We start from the raw sequence: 25,067 nt of genomic DNA on the forward strand, positions 1-25,067 counted from the left end.
CTGGGGGGAGTTTGTGTCGTAAACCAGTGTCGGGTATGCAAATTAGCAGTTACGGCGATCCCACAACGGTTTTTCGCGTTCGCTACGTCGCCGCTAGTCTAGTTTCCTGTCGCAAAGTTAGTCGTCGTTTTGGGTGCCTTAACTTTAGACAGCAAACGTATTGCTGTCTAAGTATGGCCCGTCGTTCCCGCGTCGAAATTAAAATTTCACGTCGTTTGCGTAAGACGTCTGGGAATACGGAAGTACGGCTACGCACGTCGCGATCGAAAAAATGACGTTCAGTTCGCGCAAAAGCACGGCGGGGAATTTTAAAATGGAGCATGCGCAGTAGGTCCGGGCGGAGAGCGCGCCTAATTTAAATGTACCCGCCCCCATTCGATTTGGACACCTTGCGCCGGACGTATTTACGATAACCGCCACAAGTTTCAAGGTAAGTGCTTTGTGGATCGGGCACCTAAAACCTGAAAAACTTGCGGGGTTGTAACGAACGGCTTACGTTACACGGGCGCAATTGTACCTGAATCTGGCCCTTTAATCATAATAGCTGTTCTTGTATTTGTTCAGCTCTAATCATTTTATTTAAATGCCTCAGGTGTAATATTTTTACTATGTAAAAAAAATCTATAATTATGCAGTGATTATGGTTTGCGTCACTGATCATCTCCCGATAGTCTCTTTGTGGCTCTGTCTGTAGAGTGCAACTCTGTTCCTCCAAACCCCAGTTTTGTACCGTTGATGCTTTGTATGAGGGCTCTTCGAGCACTAGAGAGGAATACATATAGCAGGGAAGAGTTTAAGGTGTGAGAGACCACACAGAGCATCAACAATCTTCTTATGGAGCTTCCTACACAAAGCAGGGATTAAACACACTCACAGCTCCAAGTAAGCCGTGTGCCTGACCTAGAGGTTACACTTATGAAAACGGCAGCAGATACATTTCGACCATTTGAATTATGAAACAATTTGAACTGGGAATTATACAAACATCAAACAGATCAGCTTTTGTCACTTAGTGGGATTCTACCGGGCTGGAACGAACTAAGAACGGTTCGATTTTTTTTTTTTACCACCACCGTACATTTTGAAAGAAGTGGTGAAATGTAATATTTATTAATACGGATCAATTTAACTTTTTATATGGAGAAACTATATATTTTTTGCGATTTTACGTTGGTTCTGATGCACTTCTATTCATGGCTGGAGCATTGACCCTTTGGTATGGAATTTGCTGACAACTTAATTGAAGCTAAGAAGATAAGACACTGAGTGGATACAAGACACCGGAGAAAGGACCAGGTCTTCGCGTTTTGGTTCCTGAAGCTACGGAATAGTCATTGGTTAAGGACATGAAAGGGAACGTTGTTCGGGACAAAAGGATCTATGATTAAATTTGCACGGAGTTGTCCATGGTGCTGAAAGTTTGGTCCCTTGAGGAGACCGAGACGACATCAATGTCAGATTGTGATTGCTCTGTTCTGCACTTTTCCTAATATGTCCCACCTCCAAAATTCATAATGGGCCCTTGAATGGTAAGTTAACCCAATGCCAAATTGCGTCAAAGTGTTCCTATCTTTTAACCACTATAAAACAATTATAAATTGGCTATAAAATGCACTTGATTGGTTTACCATGTGTTGTTAAGGTATAAAAATTGATCAACATTTTATGAGGAAAAACAACAAAAGGTATAATAAAACTGTATTTATTTGCTGATGTTTAGTAAACTGGTGCAAATTTAATTGATATTATTTATCCTTTCTTTTAGAAAACGGATCATTGCTATTCGTTTGTGATCTTAATAATTCCAGCTTAATTAGGAATGAATATTAGCAGCTTGAATTATTTTGGATCTTTAATATTCAATTCAAGTTTTTTCCAGTGTTTTTTACAATATAGAATCACAACTATAGGTTTGAGATTTAGGGCCTAGATTCAGATAGCCCTGCCGTAATGTTGTGCGGGCGTAACGCTCTCTCCGATACGTTACACCGCAGTAAATTTGGGCGCTCAGTCTCGTATTCAGAAAGAACTTGTGCCCTAAGTTACGGCGGCGTATCAAATGTGTCAGGGTGTAAGCCCCGCCTAATTCAAATTTGGATCGATGTGGCGCGTGTTTTATTTAAATTTACTGTGACCCCACGTATTTGACGTTTTTTACGAACGGCGCATGCGCCGTTCGTGAAGAATCCCAGTGCGCTGCTCGAAATTACGCCGCAAATCGTCAACTGCTTTAGACGGTGAACGTAACTTACGCACGGCCTTATTCGCGAACGACTTACGCAAATGACGTAAAAATAAAAAAAATTGACGCGGGAACGACGTCCATACTTAACATTGCGTACGCCTCATATAGCAGGAGTAACTTAACGCCGAAAAAAGCCTAGCGTAAACGACGTAAAAAAATGCGCCAGGTGTACATACGTTTGTGAATCGGCGTATCTACCTAATTAGCATATTCCTCGCATAAATCGACGGAAGCGCCACCTAGCGGCCAGCGTAAATATGCAACTAAGATACGACGGCGTAAGAGACTTACGCCAGTCGGATCTTAGCCAAATTTCGGCGTATCTTGCTTTCTGAATACAGATTTGAATTTACGCGGCATATCAATAAATACACCGGCGTAAATTCTTTCTGAATCTTTTATCCATTATCCCGTGAAGAGATTACATTTTTAAGATCACCCTAGATCAGGGATGGTGAACCTTGGCACCCCAGATGTTTTGGAACTACATTTCCCATGATGCTCATGCCCTCTGCAGTGTAGTTGAGAATCATGGGAAATGTAGTTCCAAAACATCTGGGGTGCCAAGGTTCGCCATCACTGCCCTAGATCCTCTTAGTAGAATATCTAATAATTTATGTATTACAAAGGAGTTCATTTACTAAAACTAGAGAGCGCAAAATCTGCATGGTAGCCAATCAGCTTCTAACTTCAGCTCGTTCAATTAAGCTTTGACCAAAAAAATATGGAATCTGATTGGTTTCTATGCAGAGCTGCACCAGATTTTGCACTCTCCAGTTTTAGTAAACCAACTACAGGCATACCGCGCTTTTAAGTACACAATAGGGTTTATTTACTAACGCTGGAAATCGCAATATCAGGCTCACTTCTGGATAGAATCCAATGAGCTTCAAACTCCAGCTTGTTTAATTAAGCCTGGTAATAAAACCTGGAAGCTCATTGGATTCTGTGCAGAAGTGAGTCTTATTTTGCGCTTTCCAGCTTTAATAAATAAACCCCATTGTGTACTTAAAAGTGGGGTATGCCTGTATAGTCTATAGCAGGGATCTCCAAAGTACGGCCCTCCAGTTGTTGCAGAACTACATGTCCCATGAGGCATTGTAAAACTGATATTCACAGACACGGCTAGACATGATGGGAATTGTAGTCCCTGAACTACTTAGTTTGGAGATCCCTGGTCTATAGCATTTCACAGTGTACATGGTATTATTACATCAGTCAGTGCACCATAGAAGACCATGGTCTTAGAGACTCAAGCTCTAGGGCAAGGTGGAAGATGATTAGCCTCCAACGATACATTTAGATGGCAGAATGAAACCAAGATACCAGGAGAATATAGAAATCCCACATATACAAGGATCCTGGGTTAATTGAACTCAAGATTTAAATGCTGTATGGATGCCGGCCCAATAATTTAGCTACAGAAAACCCTTAGGCCTCGTACACACCAGCAGATCTGTCCGCTGCGTCCGCTGCCGGATTTCTGTCTGATGGTTGTACACACCATCAGACAGAAATCCGCGCGGACACGATACGCGGTGACGTGGCCGCGCCGTCGCCGCGACAATGACGCAGCGACGTGCGCGGCCCTGGAAGGTCAATGCTTCCACGCATGCGTCGAATCACTTTGACGCATGCGAGGACTTTCGGCCGATCGGACATGTCCGGTGAGTCTGTACAGACGACCGAACATGTCCGACGGACAGGCTTCCAGCGGACATGTTTCTTAGCATGCTAAGAAACATTTGTCCGCTGGAAACTGTCCGATCCGTCGGACCAGTTTCAGCGGACATGTTCGGTCGTGTGTACGGGGCCTTAGCTTCCTGAGGCCTTAAGTACACTATATTACCAAAAGTATTGGGATGCCTGCCTTTACGCGCACATGAACTTTAATGGCATCCCAGTCTTAGTTTATAGCAGGGATATGCAATTAGCGGACCTCCAGCTGTTGCAAAACTACAAGTCCCATCATGCCTCTGCCTCTGGGTATCATGCTTGTGGCTGTAAGAGTCTTGCTATGCCTCATGGGACTTGTAGTTCTGCAAGAGCTGGAGGTCCGCTAATTGCATATCCCTGTTTTATGGGGTTCAATATTGAGTTGGCCCACCATTTGCAGCTGTAACAGCTTCAACTCTTCTGGGAAGTCTGTCCAAATCATTTGGTAAAGGAGGATTATGGTTGGGGATTGTTTTTCAGGGTTTGGGCTTGGCCCCTTATTTCCAGTGAAGGGAACTCTTAAGGCATCAGCATACCAAAACATTTTGGACTATTTTATGCTCCCAATTTTGTGGGAACCGTTTGGAAATGGCCCCTTCCTGTTACAACATGACTGAGCGAGTTTGGGGTGGATGACAATATTGAACCGTACGGACTAAGACTGGGATGCCATGGAAATTCATGTGCGTGTAAAGGCAAGCGTCCCAATACTTTTGGCAATATTGTTTATGTAGCAATGACAAAGGGATTGATTTACTAAAACTGTAGAGAGCCAAATCTGCATGGTAGCCAATCAGCTTTTAACGTCATACAATAAGAAACTGCTGCTCACAGGTGATGTTTGAGAGCCATAATGCTCAGACTGCACAGCAATTGAGGCGCACGCCCTGCTAATGCTGCAAACTCTCAGGTATACAAATGATTGGATGGCTGCATTGCACATTCAATACTTGCAGAAAACAGCTTTATTTGAGAACAAAGTCCATAAAAAACAACCACAACTGATCAGGCAGGGGAAGGAAAATGTAGGTAGACGCATTTCACACGGAAGTTCGTGCTTTCTCAATACTAGGTGGTGTTAAGAAAGCATGAACTTCTGTGTGAGACGTGTCTACTTACCTGTTCCCTCCCCTGCCTGATCAGTTGTGGTTGTTTTTTATGGACTTTGTTCTACAATAAAGCCGTTTTCTGCAAGTATTGAGTGTGCAGCCATCCAATCATTTATATACCAGCTTCTAACTTCAACTTGTTCAATTAAGCTTTGACAAAAAAATGCAATCTTAATTGATTGTACCAGATTTTGCACACTCCAGTTTTAGTAAATCAACCATATAGTCTATAGTGTTTCACGGTGTTCCATTACATCATTCAGTGCACCGTAGAAGGTTCAACTCCAATACCCATACCATGGTCTTAGAGACACAAGCACTAGGGCCAAGTGGAATTTGATTATCCTCCCACCATACATTTAGATGAAAGAATGAAACCAAGATACCAGGAGAACATAGAAATCCTGATGTATATAGTATGAAGGGTCTTCAAAATGTTTCCGCACTTTTAAATTTTCATTGAAAACGGTGAGGGTGGGAGGAGTAGAAATTGGTCGTGTCTGAGAGCATCACGTGACTGGGAAAAATGATTGCAAAAGAAGGTGGCTATGTAGAAAAGTGGAAAAGAAGAAAGGTAACAGCGCTCTCTACAAGGACAACCCAATCCATACACCAGGTCCACTTACAGGTGCCGAAGCTCGATGTGTCCCAACACACTCCAATGCAACAGTAGTAAGAAGAGCCGGCAAAACTGCAATCCTTGAATTGTCGTTTATTGGTACATCAAAGTGACAATAAAACAATAAGGTTGACATGTTTCGGCAATAGCCTTAGTCGTAGCTACGACTAAGGTTATTGCCGAAAAGCGTCACCATTATTATTTTATTGTCACTTTGATGTACCAATAAACGACACTTCGAAGGAATGCAGTTTTGCTGGCTCTTATTCATTTATTAAAATGCTTATAAAACAACAGCGCAGTCTTACACACGTGCCTCGATGCATACATCTTCTTACTACTATGTAGAAAAGTGATGTTATTTGTTTTTGGAATTCAAGTGCCAAAACGTTTTGAAGAACCCTTGATAATTTAACCACTTCCGGACCGCTGCATGTACATATACGTCGGCAGAATGGCACGGACAGGCACATTGGCGTACCTGTACGTCCCTGCCTAGACGTGGGTCGGGGGTCCGATCGGGACCCCCCCCCCCGATACATGCGACGGTTCCCGTGGCTTCAGGAGCGATCCGGGACGAGGGCGCGGCTATTCGTTTCTAGCCGCTCCCTCGCGATCGCTCCCCGGAGCTGAAGAACGGGGAGATCCGTATGTAAACACGGCTTTCCCGTGCTTTACTGTGGTGGCTGCATCGATCGAATGATCCCTTTTATAGGGAGACTCGATCGATGACGTCAGACCTACAGCCACACCCCCCTACAGTTGTAAACACACACTAGGTGAACCCCAACTCCTACAGCGCCCCCTGTGGTTAACTCCCAAACTGCAACTGTCATTTTCACAATAAACAATGCAATTTAAATGCATTTTTTGCTTTGAAAATGACAATGGTCCCAAAAATGTGTCAACATTATCCGAAGTGTCCGCCATAATGTCGTAGTCACGAAAAAAATCGCTGATCGCCGCCATTAGTAGTAAAAAAAAAAAAAAAACTATCCCCTATTTTGTAAACGCTATAAATTTTGCGCAAACCAATCGATAAACGCTTATTGCGATTTTTTTTACCAAAAATAGGTAGAAGAATACGTATCGGCCTAAACTGAGGAAAAAAAAAAATGTATATATGTTTTTGGGGGATATTTATTATAGCAAAAGTTAAAAATATTGCATTTTTTTCAAAATTGTCGCTCTATTTTTGTTTATAGCGCAAAAAATAAAAACCGCAGAGGTGATCAAATACCACCAAAAAAAAGCTCTATTTGTGGGGAAAAAAAGGACGCCAATTTTGTTTGGGAGCCACGTCGCACGAGCGCGCAATTGTCAGTTAAAGCGACGCAGTGCCGAATTGTAAAAACCCCTTGGGTCATTTAGCAGCATATTGGTCCGGTCCTTAAGTGGTTGAAGCCAAAAATATATTTCCTGACTGACTCCATGGCAGCCTACGTGTGGGTTAATCCCGCCTCCTCTCCAATGTGATAGGACCCCATACCCATAAAAGTTAACTCACCAATAGACTCAGTGTTCCTTTTTTTTCCTCCTCCATGGATCTAAATCGTTTCTTCAAGGAATGGAAAAGGGCACACTTTAAGCGGTGCAGCTCGGATCCCAGCCATGGGCGGGTGGAGAGCTTCCCAGCACATTTGGTTGTGGCTGTGGCGTGTGCTGAAGACATCTAGGATCGGCTGGCAAGGTCCCTTTTCTCTATATTCCTCCATGGCAGCGGTTTATATTTGCCTCTGTGTTGTCTGTCTATGTGTGTATGGCGGCTGGAGCGCTTCTGCGTTCCAGCACGCCTCTGACTTCCTGATTCCCATCGCTAGTGCCCCGCGCATGCGCCGTATCCACCCTCAGAGTGAGGCTTGGTCGCGCATGCGCAGTCCGTTGGTTCCCGCGGCGGCCGCGCTAGCGCCGTGGGATCGCGATCCACTGCGCAGGCGTGTTCGTGGAGGACGCGTGACGTCACCGGCGGGTGATTTAAAATCAGCTGCTCGCCTGTGTTCATTGGGTTTCCCTTCAGGCGAGCAGCTGAGTGTCTGGGTGTCTCCCCTCTGGTTGCCAGGTCAGTGAATGGTTCTTTGCTTCTGGCTAACATTGATTTTACCATGCTCTGCTATTTAACTTATGTCTATCTGCATTTATTTAATTATATTCAATTGTCTTGTCTAAATGAACTATCTTTTAATTAGTTACATTTATTTATTTATTTATTTGTGTTTTTAAAAAAAAAAAAAAAAAAAAAAGAGAAAGCAGTAATCAGCAGAGAATTTCTTCTTAAAGGGACAGCATACTTTTATTTCTTATACTTTTTTATTCGGCACCATAGGTTCCTTGTTGGTTCCGAATTGTCATCCACTGTACGCAGGTCCAGAAAAATATGGACCAGTCACCGTCTACAGGCGGCCAGCCCTCACGCACAAGGTATGTGCTGGAAAGGGATCAGGGCTAGGGGTTGCTAGTCACAATCCATGGGTGTTGACTCATTTTTCCCTAAATGTTTTTCTAGCCCTTCTAATCCAGAGCCGAATGTCGCAGACCTTGCCAGACCGCAACACTCTTCTTCCAAGTCGAGATCCAAACATAGATCTCCTTCTACTTCTTCCCACCGGAGGAGAAGCTCACATTCCTCCTCAAGACACCGCTCCCACCGCCATGATAGTCGCTCTGATCGCAGAGCCTGCTGGGGATGTGACACTCGTGTCCCGGAGGGCAAGTCATTATGCGACCGATGCTACGCCCATGCGGTCAGGGAAAAAGAGACTGAAGGTCACTGTATCGAGTCTCTGGTGGAACGTGTGGTTCAACGAACTCTAAGAGAGAACATGCCCCACACACAGATTCAGACCAACACTGACGGGTCTGTTTCCCCAAACTTGGAGATCCTAGAGGATCCAGGTCCTTCCCGGCCTCAAGCCTCCACTCCGGCTTTTCCTGAGGGTGACCTAGAGAGTGATGAAGAAGGCTTAGAATTTGACTTCGCGCAGGTGACGCCACTCGTCAAAGCGATTAAGGAGGCTCTCTTATGGGAGGAACAACCCGCTTCTCCAGCCAAGCAGAAAAAATATTTTAAGCGCTTGGGAAAAGAACGCCCTACGTTCCCGTTTCTGTCTGAACTGAAGGGTATCTTTGAAGAGGAATGGAGCAAGGTGGACAAGAAATCTTCCATGGCTAACAAAGCATCAAGGCTCTATCCCTTCAAACAGGAGGAAGTCAAACATTTGGAGAATGTTCCTCTAGTAGATGCGGCGGTAACGAGACTTGCTAAACACGTCACTTTACCTATTGCTGACTCCGTCTCTTTCAAAGATGGCCTGGACAGAAGAATGGACCAGGACCTCAGAAGAATTTATGGCCTAGCGGGCACAGCGTGCAAACCGGCTCTAGCTTTAGCGGCATTATCAAAGGCCATGGAAGCCTGGACGGAAAACGTTGATTCTTTCCTCAAAGGCGTCTCTGAAGAACTAGCTAAGAACTCAGCCACGGCAGAGCTAAAACTGGCGGTCGCATTCCTGGGTGAAGCCTCCGTTGACTTAATCCGCCTGTTGGCTAGGATTATGCTTTCTTCTGTGACCGCGAAACGGGCCCTCTGGCTACGCCCCTGGGTTGCTGACCCATCATCGAAGCAGAACTGGTGCAAGATTCCCTTCGAAGGGTCAACCCTGTTTGGTAACAAGCTAGATGATGCCATCTCCAAAGCCACGGGGGGCAAGTCGGGTTTCCTTCCTCAGGACAAGCGCCAGACAGGAAGAAAAACACCCCAATTTCGGCGATACAGCCCGGATCGCGCTAGGGAAGCTCGCGCTTACAGACCTGGCGGAAACTACAGAAGGAATTGGAGCAGAGGTAGAGGCTCCTACCGCAAACCTACTCCAACTACTCAAGCGTCAACTGGACGCGACAAAGGGAAATCTTTTTGAGACAACGCCCGCCCAAGCGGATCGTGTTGGAGCTCGTCTACTCCTTTATCGGCACGTCTGGGCGGCCTCAATCAAGGACTTTTGGGTCATCAAGACCATGACCTCAGGACACACATGGTCCTTTTCCAGCCCTCCCTGTCCAAAGTTCATCTCCACCCTTCTTCCAGGGTCACTGGAACAGAGACAGGTCCTTCTAGATTACATTCACCTCCTGAAAATTCAAGGGGCAGTGGTACACGTCCCAAAAGACGAACAGTTTCTTGGGGTGTACTCCCCTCTCTTCTTAGTACAGAAGAAGAACGGTTCCTGGCGTCAAGTCATAGACTTAACGTACCTGAACAAATTTATAACACACAAAAAGTTCAAGATGGAAACTTTATCAACCATCCAACAAGCAATACAACCGGGCGACTGGATGATTTCTGTGGACCTAAAGGATGCCTATTTCCACGTCCCAGTAGCAGCAGAGCTGCACAAGTTCCTCAGGTTCTATGTCAACCAGGAACATCTTCAGTTCGTATGTCTACCCTTTGGCCTAACAACATCCCCATGGGTCTTCACCAAAGTTCTTTTGGCACTGGTAGCCCTCATCAGGCTGAAGAAGATTCGTTTGTACCATTATCTGGACGATCTCTTGGTCTTGTCCCAAGACAAAACCCTTCTCCTGGCACAGAGAGATCAGGTCATCTCGACCTTGTCCGAATTCGGGTGGCTCCTGAACCTGGCAAAAAGCCACCTAGAGCCAACTCAGTGTCTAACCTATCTAGGGGCTCAATTCGACACGGTAAGGAAGACCATCTCTCTACCAGTAGAGAAGATTCCGATAATTCAGGAGAGGATTTCCCGGGCCTTGAGTACTCGCCATCTAAGAGCTCATCAATGCTTGAAGATCATTGGGACAATGGTATCCACAACACCAATGGTGAAATGGGCGCTTTGGAGGCTACGTCCCTTCCAATCCGGCTTTCTCAGGCAGTGGAAATCAGGGAGCATGAGTCAGCGGATCCACATTTTAACGTCAATGAGGGGCAGCCTCTTCTGGTGGCTTCAACTGAAGAATCTGCTGAATTGTCACTCCATCGCTCCAGTTTCGTGGGTCACAGTGACGACAGATGCCAGTGGCTCCGGTTGGGGGGCCTTATGCGGCACAAGCATGGCGCAAGGCAGGTGGGACGCTCGCCTCCACAATCCAGGTTCGAACACCCTGGAGCTTCGAGCGGCCTGGTGTGCCCTACAGTCCTTTTCACAACTGCTGAAGGGAAAGTCAGTAATACTAAGGATGGACAACACCACAGCAGTATCATATGTCAAGAGACAAGGCGGGACTCGGAGCTCATCCCTTCTCCAGGAAGTAGAGCCCATTATGAAATGGGCCCAAATGAACCTGGTCAACCTGACGGCTGTTTTCATTCCAGGCATTCAGAACTCCCAGGCGGATTTCCTGTCACGAACTCAGGTGGACGTCAACGAATGGTCTCTCCACGATCAGTCCTTCCGTTGGATCTTGTCCCTGGGAGTCAATCCCCAAGTGGATCTCTTTGCTTCTCCGAGCAATGCCAAATTGAAAAAATTCTACACAAGGGGTTACTACAGCCAGGCAATCGGGACGGATGCCCTAACGGATCGGTGGTGGTTTCAGAGGGCGTACGCCTTTCCCCCGATCCCAATAATTCTGAAATTCCTGAAGAGACTTCTTGCGGAAGAAGTAGAAATTACAATGGTGGCTCCATACTGGCCGAACAGGCCATGGTTCCCTCTTCTAGTCCATCTGAGTCTTCAGGACCCAATTCTAATACCATGCAGACCAGACCTTCTCTCCCAGGGGACGCTCCTCCATCCCTGTCCGGCTCAAATGAAACTAGCGGTCTGGTTCTTGAAAGGGAAAGGCTAGAATCCCTTGGCTGCGCCTCTCGGGTGATCTCTACCCTTATGAGCTCAAGGAAAGGAAGCACAAATAAAGTGTACGGTAGAATATGGTCTAAGTTTGTGGAATTTTCTTTAACCGCGGGCAGTTCCTTCAAGAACCCAGAAATCCAAAACATCCTAAGCTTTCTTCAATCAGGGCTAGACCTACCCCTGTCTGTAAGCTCACTAAGAGTTCAAATCTCAGCACTTTCAGCCTTTTCTGGAATTCCTTGGGCAACCCATCCACTAATCAAACAGTTTTTTCGTGGAGCCTCAAGATTGAGACCTCTGAGGAAGCCAAGATTCCCCAAATGGGATCTCCCGTTAGTACTCGACTTTTTGAATGGACTTAGTATGTCGGGGCCCTCCCCGTCCTCGTTGAAGAACTTTTCAGCCAAAGTAGCCTTTTTGGTAGCCATCACCTCGGCCAAGAGAGTGTCCGAGATCGGTTTTCTGGGTCACAAGGAGCCATTTCTCACCTTTTTTCCCAGACAGAGTGGTTCTGATACCTATGCTGGGCTCCAAACCGAAGGTCTCGTCGGTTTTCCATGAGAATCAGGAAGTAGTTCTCCCTACCTTTAAAAACCCAGATTCTGATGAGACTCACCCTCTGGATATGGGCAAGATACTCACTGAATATCTTCAAGTTACATCTACATTCAGACGTTCTGATCACCTGTTCATCCTGCATTCAGGCAAAAACAAAGGGAAAAAGGCATCTTCAAGAACAATCGCATCCTGGATCGTCCAGACGATACAACAGGCTTATTGTGCAAAGGGCTTGGCTCCTCCGCAAGCGGTAACAGCTCACTCCACGAGAGGGATGGCAGCTTCCTGGGCAGCAGCCCGTCATGTGGCGCCAGACGTTATTTGTAGAGCGGCCTCTTGGTCTTCTATAAACACCTTTATGTCCCATTACTGTGTTGAACCTGCAGCACTGTCTTCTGTAAACTTTGGTTTATCAGTCTTGTCGGCTGACGGGACAAATTAAATATATTTCTGTTCAGCATACCCACCCGTGTGTTTGGCTAGTTATTTCCCACACGTAGGCTGCCATGGAGTCAGTCAGGAAAAAGGAACATTTATTATCATACTTACCGTAATTTTCCTTTCCTGATGGACTCCATGGCAGACGGAGTTCCCACCCTGAAATTATGGAGTCGGGATAGTTACGGAACACTGAGTCTATTGGTGAGTTAACTTTTATGGGTATGGGGTCCTATCACATTGGAGAGGAGGCGGGATTAACCCACACGTAGGCTGCCATGGAGTCCATCAGGAAAGGAAAATTACGGTAAGTATGATAATAAATTTTCCTTTTTTTTGGGTGATGAATAGAGGGTAGAAAGGATATAACCCATCAGTTTGCTATGTCTGTATCCCTATTGGGGAATATCACCCTTACGTTGCATTTGGTAACTATTGTCCCAGGTTCAGAAAGGGATGGGAAAATTTTTCAGTTGTCACAATAAATGGGCAAATCTTTCAGTGGAGAAAAGTGTTCTGATGACAACTGTTCAAGAATATTTACTCTGGAACTTTGGAAATATTTCCTCTTACTTCCTGCTGTGTCTCTGACACAGGAAGTAATGGGCGATCTCCCCGACTAGACACAGAAAGGGAACAAAAAGTTAATCATTCCATACACTATCCAAAAAAGTCTGGGCATTACACACACTTTAAACAATATTTCGAATCTATATACTACATAAAATTAATGAATACATGTAAAACATTTAATATAATGTACCCTCCTAGGGCTTATTACAGAATTATCTTTAAATGCTATGGCTGAACATTTCCAAGTTTACATAAGAACTGTTTCTGTATGACTAAATGCGCTTTTAATATGATATATGTGAAGGTTATCTTCATGCTTTTCCATCCCTTAATGACTTCCTTTTAATGAAGACAAAACTGGAAGCTAGTGAAGAAGAAGAATTGCAATATAGAGTACAGAGAAGTTAATTAAGTTACTGAGACCTGACTCTGTTTAAATATTTAATAAAATCTTTCGGGTTGGAGCTTTTACATTCTGAATGTTGATGAATATGGGAACCAGGACAGGTGACATCACGTGGGCTTGGATTAGGCAATATGGCAACTCTGGCAAACACCAGGAGTATTCTTAAAGGGGTTTTAAAGGTTCGTTTTTTATTTTCTATATAGGTTCCATTAAGCTAGTGCATTGTTGGTTCACTTACCTTTTCCTTCCATTTCCCTTCTAAATGTTTTTTTTTTCTTTGTTTTCTTTGTCTGAATTTCTAATTTCCTGTTTCTCCTCAGTAAGCTGTTCTGGCTGGCTTAAAGCGGAGCTCCACCCTAAAGTGGAACTCGCGCTGATCGGAACCCTCCCCCCCTCCGGTGTCACATTTGACACCTTTCAGGGGGGAAGGGGGTGCAGATACCTGTCTAAAGACAGGTATTTGCACCCACTTTTGGCCCAGCATTCACGGGCAAAAGACGGGCATTGCATCACATCCCGTCACCCCCCCCCCCCCCCCCGTTGTGTGCTGGGAACACTCGGCTCCCAAACAAACTTCTTTCACTTTGTCATTATGGGGCATTGTTTGTAAAATTTTAAAGAGACTAATGAATTTAATTCATTTTGGAATAAGGCTGTAACACAACAAAATGGGGAAAAAGTGAAGCGCTGTGAATACTTTCCGGATGCGCTGTATGAATATGAACAAAGAACTTCTGTTGTTGTAATCATGAACAATAGCATAGGAAAACTGCAGGACCTAAGAAGGAAATAGTATAATAACTCAGCTTTATAGAATATTAAAAATTCTATTATTTTCTTATTAAGGTATTTGTATGATGGCAGTGGGTACTGGAGCTCCTTTTTTTTCTAAGCACATAATGAGTAATCAGTAAGCGCCATAAAAAATTCAAAGCTCAAGGGGTAAGTGAGCAGTGGGCTGTACTTTTCAACACAATTGTCCACGAAAGAAAGATTCAAGACCAAAAAATTGTGAAGGTTCCTGTTTAAAATATTAAACAGGTAATAAAGCCTAAAAGTTAAAGTGGAAAAAACATAATTAAAAATGTTTTAATATACTTCTAGCATAACTGCCCTATTAACCACTTAACCCCCCGAAACCATATTGCTGGTCAAAGACCAGAGCACTTTTTGCGATTCAGCACTGCGTGGCTCCCAAACAAAATTGGCGCTCTTTTTTTCCCACAAATAGAGCTTTCTTTTGGTGGTATTTGATCACCTCTGTGGTTTTTATTTTTTGCGCTATAAACAAAAATAGAGCGACAATTTTGAAAAAAATGAATATTTTTTACTTTTTGCTGTAATAAATATCCCCCAAAAAATATATAAAAAAAAAGTTTTTTCCTCAGTTTAGGCCGATACATATTCTTCTACATATTTTTCGTAAAAAAAAATCGCAATAAGCGTTTATTGATTGGTTTGTGCAAAAGTTATAGCGTTTACAAAATAGGGGATAGTTTTATGGCATTTTTCTTAATATTGTTTTTTTTACTAGTAATGGCGACGATCAGTGATTTTTTTTTCGGTACTGCCACATTATGGCGAACACATCGGACACTTTTGACACATTTTTGGGACCATTGGCATTTTTATAGCGATCAGTGCTCTAAAAATGCTTGAGTACTATAAAAATGCCACTGGCAGTGAAGGGGTTAACACTAGAGGGCGAGTAAGGGGTTAATCATGGTCCCTGTGTGTGTTCTTACTGAAGGGGGGGTGGACTGACATGGGGAAATGACAGATCGCTGTTCATACATTGTATGAACAGACGATAGGTAATTTCCCCCCCTGACAGGACCGGGAGCTGTGTGTTTACACACACAGGGCCAGATTCAGATACATTTACGTTGCTCCACGGCAGCGTAACGTATCCCATTTACGTTACACCGCCGCAGGTTTACAGCATAAGTGCCTGATTCACAAAGCTCTTACCTGTAAACTTGCGGCGGTGTAACGTAAATTCGCTTGGCGCAAGCCCGCCTAATTCAAATGGGGCGGGCACCATTTAAATTAGGCGCGTTCCCGCGCCGAACGTACTGTGCATGCTCCGTCGGGAAAATTACCCGACGTGCATTGCGCTAAATGACGTCGCACGGATGTCATTTGTTTAGACGTTAACGTAAATGGCATCCAGCGCCATTCACGGACGACTTACGCAAACAACGTGATTTTTTAAATTTCGACGCGGGAACGACGGCCATACTTAACATTACTTAGAACACCTAGGGCTCAGCCCTAATTTTACGACGCGTATCTCGACGGAAACAACATAAAAGTTAGAGCGACGGGTAACGCGGACATTCGTGGATCGCCGTAACTAGTTATTTGCATATTCTACGTGTCGGATCTTATGGCTATCTATGCGTAACTGATTCTATGAATCAGCCGCATAGTTAGGACGGGCGGATCACAGAGATACGACGGCGTATCAGGAGATACGCCGTCGTATCTCTTTTGTGAATCTGGCCCACAGCTTCCAAGTCTCGCTTTGTAATGAGCGATTGCGGGTGCCTGGCGGTGATCGCGACTGCCGCGCGCCCCTATTGGCTGCTGGGAGAGATGACGTATAGCTACGTGCTCTCGCCCAGCAGAGCCGAGGGCAGAAAATAAAAGAAAATGCAAAATGTAATGGTTGTCCCAAGAGAAAGGGAAAATCTTCCAATGGAGACATCCGCTTCAATGATTACTGTCTGAGCCCCCCATACACACCAGTGCAATATGTCATGCGATTTCACTGTTCCAAATCGCATGACAATTCGCTGCTTATTGCTGGCTATGGAACCGTTCAAATAGCCATGACTTTGAAAAGTTCCCAATTTCACTGCAGCTTGTTAAAAGGAGTCACAAGCTGTAGTGAAATCGGATGTACAAATCGCATTGATGTGTGACTTTGAAATTGCGCTGAAGTAGCGCGAATTCAAAGCCACAGCAGGGTGAACAGAGTCTAAGGGTGATATTCCCAATACTTATGTTTGATTTCTTCGTACTTCCTCTTGTGTCTAGACATGTGCATTTGTTTTCGTCCGAATGCATTTTCGTCCGAATTTCTGGGATTTTCGCTTTCGTTTTAACAAACAGAATCCGAAATCCAAAAGATCCGACATAAAAAATGCTTTATTTTCGTTTTGTTGCAACAACAGTACGATATAGCTAGGAGATTCGACATGGCGGTGACAATAGCGATCTGGGTCTATCTAATCTGCGGTCGAATGTGCCTAACCTAACTCTAATAGTCCAAGATTATTCAACATAGAGAGAAAAGATTCGACATTATAGAGACATGAAGATTCGACGAAGCAGCTAAAAACATACGATCGCCGCAAGTGAACATTTATGGTCAAATGCTCCACCCATAGGCTATAGAAGAATTCTAATGTTGGTTGACTAGTAATAATGTAGCGCTCCCTTTACTTTCAGAAAGGGCACTACGCTAAAGTTAGTAGGAGAATGAGAGAGATAAGTTGCTCTCATTCTTAATTTTGTTAAATTTGTCTGTCGCCAAATCAGGATTGTTCTGTGGGTCAGTCTGCGTTCTAGGGATGCAGTTCCATCTCTGAGCGGCAGGTGGCGCCAGAGAGGTCCAGGCGGAGCCGCTTCTTCTCAGCAGCCAATTGGAGGAATTTTCCCTCGTGGGGCATGCTGGGGAGGAGTATTTCTGTGGTGGAGGCCGTTGTTCTGGGTTCTTCGCGGGTTCCTGGTTCCAGGTGCGGCGCCCACCTTTAGGGTGTGCGCACATCGCGGCCCCACCACTATGGCCTACCTGGCCTGGGGTCGCGTGCTATGCAGAGTTCCTGACTCTGGGCCCTCCTGGCCTGGAGCAACTGATGCTGCCAAGGGGCCCCAGTGACTTACTGGGTCCCCCTTCTATTGAAGAGATTCCAAGCTGTATGCTGTTCAGTGGGGAATCGGCTTGAGGAGAATCCGGAAGCAGGTTGTCCAAGGGGGCTTGAACGAACCATCGGGGATCTGGTGACCGGGACATTGACAGATACACTTATACTGTCAACCGGTGACCCTGACATAATTTACTGGGAGGATTTGCTCAACCATTCAGCTTAACCAAGTACTAGGCCTGTGGCAGAGGCCCCAACATGTAACTAGAGCCAAGTCTGTGGCAGAGACTTGTTTCTCCCAGCAACCTTAAGTGGCACTCCGGCTGCCAGGCCTGTGGCAGGGGTCTGTCCGGAGGTACTTCACCCACTCTGGCTGGAGTGGCGACGCATTGATGCAACTACAGAATAGCAGGATTGCTTTTCTCTATCCAAAGCCTGATACTGCAAAGTTCCTTTACTTCATCAACCTTTCCTGTCTACCTCAAGTTGATGTTGGTCGTGTTGGGCCAAGAAATAAAGCATTCAGAAAACTCTATTTACAGATTGGACATTCGATTACTGCTCTACTCACTACCTTCACCCCTAGACACTACATAGAGGTAACTTAATACGCCGATCCCAAATAACCAGTGTCTCCTGAGGGGGTAGCGCTACAATAATAATTAATAAATATAATTATTACTAGTCATTAGACATGAGCATTCGTTTTCGTCCGAATGCATTTTCGTCCGAATTTCGGGTACTTTCGCTATCGTTTTAACAAACGAAAAAAAAACACGCAGAATCCGAAATCCGAAAGATCCGACATAAAATAATGCTTATGTACACAGGACCGTTTTTCGGGTTCTAAAAAATGACGTTTTTAAGGGTCTAGAAAAAACTAAGTTTTTTTCAACCCAATCATTAAAACGGCCTTGCCTACACACGATCGTGAAAAAAAAATGCTCTAGCAAGCGCGGTGACATGCAACACGTACGGAGGCACTATAAAGGGGAAGTTCCATTCGGATGACGCCACCCTTTGGGCTGCTTAAGCTGATTTAGTGTTAGTAAAAGACGATTTGCGCTTTTCAGTCTGTTACAGCGTGATGAATGTGCTTACTCCATTACGAACGCTAGTTTTGCCAGAACGAGCGCTCCCGTCTCATAACTTGCTTCTGAGCATGCCCGTTTTTTTCATGTCGTTAAAGCCCACACACGACCATTTTTTACAACCTCAAAAACGACAGCGTTAAAAACGTAGTGAAAAAATAGAGCATGTTCGAAATTTTTAATGCCCATTTTTTAGATCGTGAAAAATGCTCTGGAGCCCACACATGATCGTTTTTAATGACATTAAAAAAAAAAACTAAAATTTTTTAGAACCCGAAAAACGGTCGTGTGTACGCGGCATTAATTTTCGTTTTCGTTGCTACAACAGTTCGATATAGATAGGAGATTCGAAATGACGCTGACAATAGCAATCTGTGTCTATCGAATCTGCAAACGAATGTGCCTAACCTAACTCTATTAGTCCAAGATTATTTTACATAGAGATAAAAGATTCGACATTATAGAGACAGTGTTGGGGTAGACCATTCGACATGAAAGACAAAGATTTGACGAAGCAGCGAAAAATATACAAACGTCGAATCTGTCATTGAAGGCTTATTGTCTGTCGAAAGTTCTAAGAAGATTCGACAAGCAGCTAAACTGTACGATGCCGCAATCGTACATTTCCAGTCAAATGCTCGGCCCATAGGCTATAGAAGAATTTGAATGTTGGTTGACTAGTAATAATAATTTTTAAAAATAATTATTACTAGTGTCATACAACATTAGAATTCTTCTATAGCTTGTAGGCGGAACATTCGACCGGAAATGTACAATTGCAGCGTCGTACAGTTTAGCTGCTCCATCGAATTTTCTTAGAACATTCGACAGACAATAAGCCTTCAATGACAGATTCGACCTTAATTAATTCGGATTTTCGGACGAATGCATTTTTTAACTAAACAAAATAAATAAAATCGAATTTCGGGATTAACGAAATAAATTTATTTTTCGGAAAAAAAACGAAATTCTGAAATGAAATATTTCAGTGTGCACATGTCTACTAGCCATACAACATTAGAATTCTAATATATTATATTGTAAAGCGCTGCGTAAACTGTTGGTGCTATATAAATCCTGAATAATAATAATACTATAGCTTGTGGGCGGAGCATTCGACCGAAAATGTATGATTACGGCTTCATACAATTTAGCTGCTTTGTCAAATCTTCTTAGAACATTCAACAGACACCATAAGCCTTCAACTGACAGATTCAACCTTAATTAATTCGGATTTTCGGACGAATGCATTTTTTAACCACTTAAGGACCTTGGGTGTTTTTCAGATTCGGCGTTTACAAGACTAAAACATTTTTTTTTGCTAGAAAATTACTTAAAACCCCCAAACATTATATATATTTTTTTCCTAACACCCTAGAAAATAAAATGGCGATCATTGCAATACTTTTTGTCACACTGTATTTGCACAGCGGTCTTACAAGCGCACTTTTTTTGGAAAAAATTAACTTTTTTGAAGTAAAAAATAAGACAACAGTAAAGTTAGCCCAATTCTTTTATATATTGTGAAAGATAATGTTACGCCGAGTAAAATGATACCCAACATGTCACGCTTCAAAATTGCGCCCACTCGTGGAATGGCGTCAAACTTTTACCCTTAAAAATCTCCATAGGCGACGTTTAAAAAATTCTATAGGTTGCATCTTTTGAGCTACAGAGGAGGTCTAGGGCTAGAATTATTGCTCGCGCTCTAACGATTGCGGCGATACCTCACTTGTGTGGTTTGAACACTGTTGTCATATGCGAGCGCTACTCACGTATGCGTTCGCTTCTGTGTGCGAGCTCGTCGGGACGGGGCGCTTTAAAAAATTTTTTTGGGGGTTTTCTTATTTATTTTTATTTATTTTATTATTTTTTACACTGAAAAAAATTGGATCACTTTTATTTCTATTACAAGGAATGTAAACATCCCTTGTAATGGAAAAAAGCATGACAGGTCCTCTTAAATATGAGATCTGGGGTCAAAAAGACCTCAGATCTAATATTTAGACTTAAAGCGGGGGTTCACCCGAAAAACATTTTTTAACATTAGATTGAGGCTAATTGTGGGAAGCACAATCGGGTGTTTTTTTTTTAAAATCAATGCAGTACTTACCGTTTTAGAGATAGATGTTCTCCGCGGCTTCCGGGTATGGGCTGCGGGACTTGGGCGTTCCTGTTTGATTGACAGCCTTCCGACCGTCGCATACAGCGCGTCACGAGTTGCCAAAAGTAGCTGAACGTCGGTGCGGCTCTATACGGCGCCTGTGCACCGACGTTCGGCTACTTTCGGCAACTCGTGACGCGCTGTATGCGACCGTCGGAAGCCTGTCAATCAAATAGGAACGCCCAGTCCCGCAGATCATACCCGGAAGCCGCGGAGAACATTTATCTCTAAAACGGTAAGTACTGCATTGATTTAAAAAAAAACACCCGATTGTGCTTCCCACAATTAGCCTCAATCTAATGTTAAAAATGTGTTTTTTGGGTGAACCCCCCGCTTTAAATGCAAAAAAATTTTTTTTAAAAAATGCCATTTAGAAAATATTGCTTTAAGAAGCATGGGCGGAAGTGACGTTTTGACGTCACTTCCGCCCTGCTATGCTATGGGGACGGGTGGGGGCCATCTTGTCCTCACTCGTATCCCAACTGAGGAGAGGTAAGGACCGATCGCCTCCGCCGCTACTGACGGCTCCGGTAAGCGGCGAAAGGTGCGGGAGGGGCCCTCTCCTACTGCCGATAGCGGTGAATCCGCCGCGGATACCACTGTTATTGTTTACAGGACCGCTCACAGTAAAGATAGATATCTCGGTTGTGGCAGCAGCTGCTGCCGTTACCGAGATATCCATCTTTAAAAAAAGGACGTATATGTACATGAGCGGGTCCTTAAGTGGTTAATGAAACAAAATAAATAAAAAACGGATTTCGGGAGTAACTAAATAAATGTATTTTCAGCTGAAAACGAAATTCTGAAAGAAAATATTTCAGTGTACACATGTCTACTTGTGTCTCCAGAGCGTGAAATATCTCCAATGGGTACATAGCTTAAAAAACTTGAATGGAGAGAAATAAGTTATTAGAAGGTCCATGTTTGCTCTTGCAGGGGCTTGGTCTATTCTGTCCACATGTGGCGTGTTGCATGTGCAAGGTGGATCATGGCCTCTTGGCTATGGCCTGTTGTATGTGTAAGGGTGGGTGCGCTCCCATGTACATGTAAGGGGGCAAATCCACCATATATATAGGTAGATTCACAAAGAGTTAGGCCGGCTTATCAGTAGATAAGCCGACTTAACTCCGAATCTACGCCGCCGTATGTTTAAGCCTATGCTCAAACAGAGATACGCTTAAACAAAGCTAAGATAGGCCGGCTTGCGCCGTCCTATCTTAGATTGCAATTTTTTGGATGGCCGCTAGGTGGCACTTCCATTGCGGCCGGCGTAGATTATGTAAATGAGCTTGTACGCCCATTCACGAACGTACGCCCGGCCGCCGCAGTCGAATTACGTTGTTTCCGTAAGGCCTTAGGCGGCCTAAAGTTATTCCACCTATGAGGTGGAATAACAATGTTAAAGTATGGCCATCGTTCCCGCCGCGAGGTTCGAATTTTTTACGTCGTTTGCGTAAGTCGTCCGCGAATCGTGAGTTACATCGTTTACGTCCACGTCTAAATCAATTGGCCCGTACGGCGTACTTAGCCGCAATGCGCACTGGGAAATGTAGGCGCCCGGCGCATGCGCAGTAGCAAAAAACGTCAAAAAACGTGAGGTCAAGCCTCATTACCATACAACACGCCCCCCTCCAACCAATTTGAATTAGGCTCCCTTACGCCCGCTCGTTTTAGGCTACACCGCCGTAAATTAGCAGGTAAGTAGATTGAGAATCACTACTAGCCTAGCTAATTTACGGCGGTGTAGCCTAAACAGGCTAAGCTACGCCGCCCTAAAGTTAATCCATTGTACGTGAATCTACCTATTAATGTCCAATTATTTTATATTGCAGTTGTTGTTTATATATTTGTTCCATTCATATAGTTGATATATTATTTGATGTTCTGTAATGCAACTTTAACCACTTGCCCACTTATACCCCCTTCCTGCTCAGGCCAATCTTCAGCTTTCAGTGCTGTCGCACTTTGGATGGCAAATGCACGGTCATGCAATATTGAACCCAAACTAATTTTTTATTATGTTGTTCACATACATTTTGAAAAAACAAACAAACAAACAAATTTTTCTTTGATTCTGTTATGAAATATTGCTAAGAAATTATATTTCTTCATAAATTGAGGCCAAAATGTATTCCGCTGCATTTCTTTGGTGAAAATAACCCAAATCAGTGAGTCTGTAGGAAAGTTATAGAGTCCACAAACTATGCTATACAGTGCCTTGAAAAAGTATTCACACCCCTTGAAATTTTCCACATTTTGCCATGTTGCAACCAAAATTGTAGCCCTTTTTGGAAAGTAGACAGTCCAAGGTATTTTGTAAGAGGCATGGCCAGTTTTTTGAACTTTTTTGAACTTTTTACATACTGTCACCAGTGCAGTACAGCGTCATCATATACTGGGTGAGGCTGGGTTCAGTGACACTGACTTGTGACAGTACAAAAAAAAACTGTGCAAGTTTAGGAGATATTCATTGTGCCTACAGGTAAGCCTGAACGACAATCTGCCTATGCAAACAAGGCCAATCAACGTTCTGTCAGTAGGGAAGGCATGTATCATATGTTCCTGTAAATCAGAGACATGGATCCATGCCTTTTCCTAGTACAAGCACCTCCCCCACTATAGTAAAACACCAGCTAGGCACACAATTAACCCTTTGATCACCCCAAAGTTTAACCCCTTTAACCCATTAGTACAGTGACAGTTCATATCTTTGGCACTGATCACTCTGTATTAGTGTCAATGGTCCCCAAAAAAGTGTCAAAAGCATCTCAATTTGTCAGTCAAATTCCATAAATATATTGCATAACTTTTGTGCAAATCAATCAATACACGCTGTCATGGACCTTGGAGTAATGGAGTGGTTACTGAGCTATATTGAGACATTTCCATTATGTGATAAGCCTGTTTAAAGCCTTTGTGATTATCAGGTGTGGGTGTCTTCTGTCGGAGACAGCCCGTCTGAAGATGTAAGTGTTTATGCTAAGTGCCTTTGTACTGTTCTAAAGGTCAGAAGCCTCCTGTCAGCAGCATTGAATTAGCATTCTATTGTCTAAAGCAATGTAACCTCTCAGAGGTAGTAATTAAGTAGACCGGGTTATTGTGTACATTGATTACCCCCTGGGGCTTCTGTCTCAATATACAAGTCTTTCTATCCAAGCTATTGGACCAATCCCTGTTGACTATTTCAAGTCCTCATTTGCATGGTCAAGGAGGACTTGAGTGAAGACTGGATATACTTTACAATTGACCAATAGGAAAGCGGTTGTTGGGAGTGGGATGTTCCAAAATTCTGTATAAAAGTGTGCTGTGTACTTGAAAATAAAGAGTCCTGCTTGAACTTACATACAGCCTGCCTGGTGTTTGTTCTTAATGGGTCTGAATGGCACATAGCTGTAATTCGGATCCCGGAACCTTGGATGACTGGACCATCAGACGTTGCAATCTGCAAGCTGACTCACTGGTAGCAGAGTAGTGTCGGGAGAGCAGGACCTGGGCGAGGAAGGATCTCGTCACATTGGTTGGCAGCGGTGGGATTTGCTCTCCAGTTACTGGGACAACTCCAAACCACCACCATGAATGACCAGCTATGCAGCCTGGAGGAGAACCATGCTAAAAGACTTGCTTGAGAGCCGTGGAGGGACCGGTGGGAAGAACAAGGCCACCCTGATCATTGCGCTAGCCGAGATGGATCAAAGGGATGGTGATGCAGGACCCCGGTCAGTTGAAGACTTGTTCCAGCAGCGAGTTCAACAACGGTTGGCATTATATGGTGCTAACCCATCGGAGACGACCATACAGAATACCATTAGAGACCTCCAGCTGCAGGAACAGAGAGAACGAGAGTGGCAACAGAGAGCACGAGAGCGGCAACAGAGAGAACGAGAGCGGCAACATGAGCTGGAAATCGCCTACAAACAGCTGCTAGACTCCGCTCAGCAGCAGGGTGGGGCTCCCTTTACCTGGGACTATGAGGAAATATCAGCTGACAGTGATGAAATCCTGGCTGATGAATCAGCAGTGGAAAATCGGGAGCTTGTCATTCCCAAAGCTGAAGTGCTGACTGCAGGGCTGAGCTCGGCTAACCTCTGCTCAGTAACTATAGCATCTTCTGGGTTTCATGGACAGGAGATGGTGAACCTCTATCCCCAGGCACCAGTTGTAGAGACAGGGGATTTGATAGACTTTTCTGCTGAGGAAGAACAACCTGGGGAGCCTCCAGCAGAAGAGCTGGTATCAGGGCCAAACCTCACTGTGCTCTGCCCAGCACCAAGGGCAGTATTTGTGGAGTTACAAGGAACTTCCTCAGCTGAAGCGCTGGTCACCGGACAGAGGAATCAAGACCTCTGCCCCACCCCTGTGGCAGTTCCGGAGGCTCAGGGTGAGAAGATGGTGATCACTCCCCAGCCACAGATTACAGAATGTATGGACTGTTCAGAGGATGTTATGGATTATGCACCCCCAGCAGA

General features: G+C 44.3%; 1 protein-coding gene across 2 annotated transcripts in view; it reads left to right on the forward strand.

Annotated features, from left to right (window-relative positions):
- The first annotated feature begins 881 nt into the window (after window positions 1-881).
- LOC120928919 (retinal guanylyl cyclase 2-like) overlaps window positions 882-25,067 on the forward strand; it is a 193,641-nt gene continuing 169,455 nt past the window's right edge. The window contains exon 1 of one of the 2 annotated variants that reach the window (XM_040339999.1): window positions 882-1,529. The gene's annotated coding sequence lies outside the window, so the exon portion shown is untranslated. The remainder of the gene's footprint in view (window positions 1,530-25,067) is intronic. The other variant, XM_040339998.1, reaches the window with a different exon arrangement.

Source organism: Rana temporaria, chromosome 2, assembly GCF_905171775.1.
Source record: "Rana temporaria chromosome 2, aRanTem1.1, whole genome shotgun sequence".
NCBI classification, from domain to species: Eukaryota; Metazoa; Chordata; class Amphibia; order Anura; family Ranidae; genus Rana; species Rana temporaria.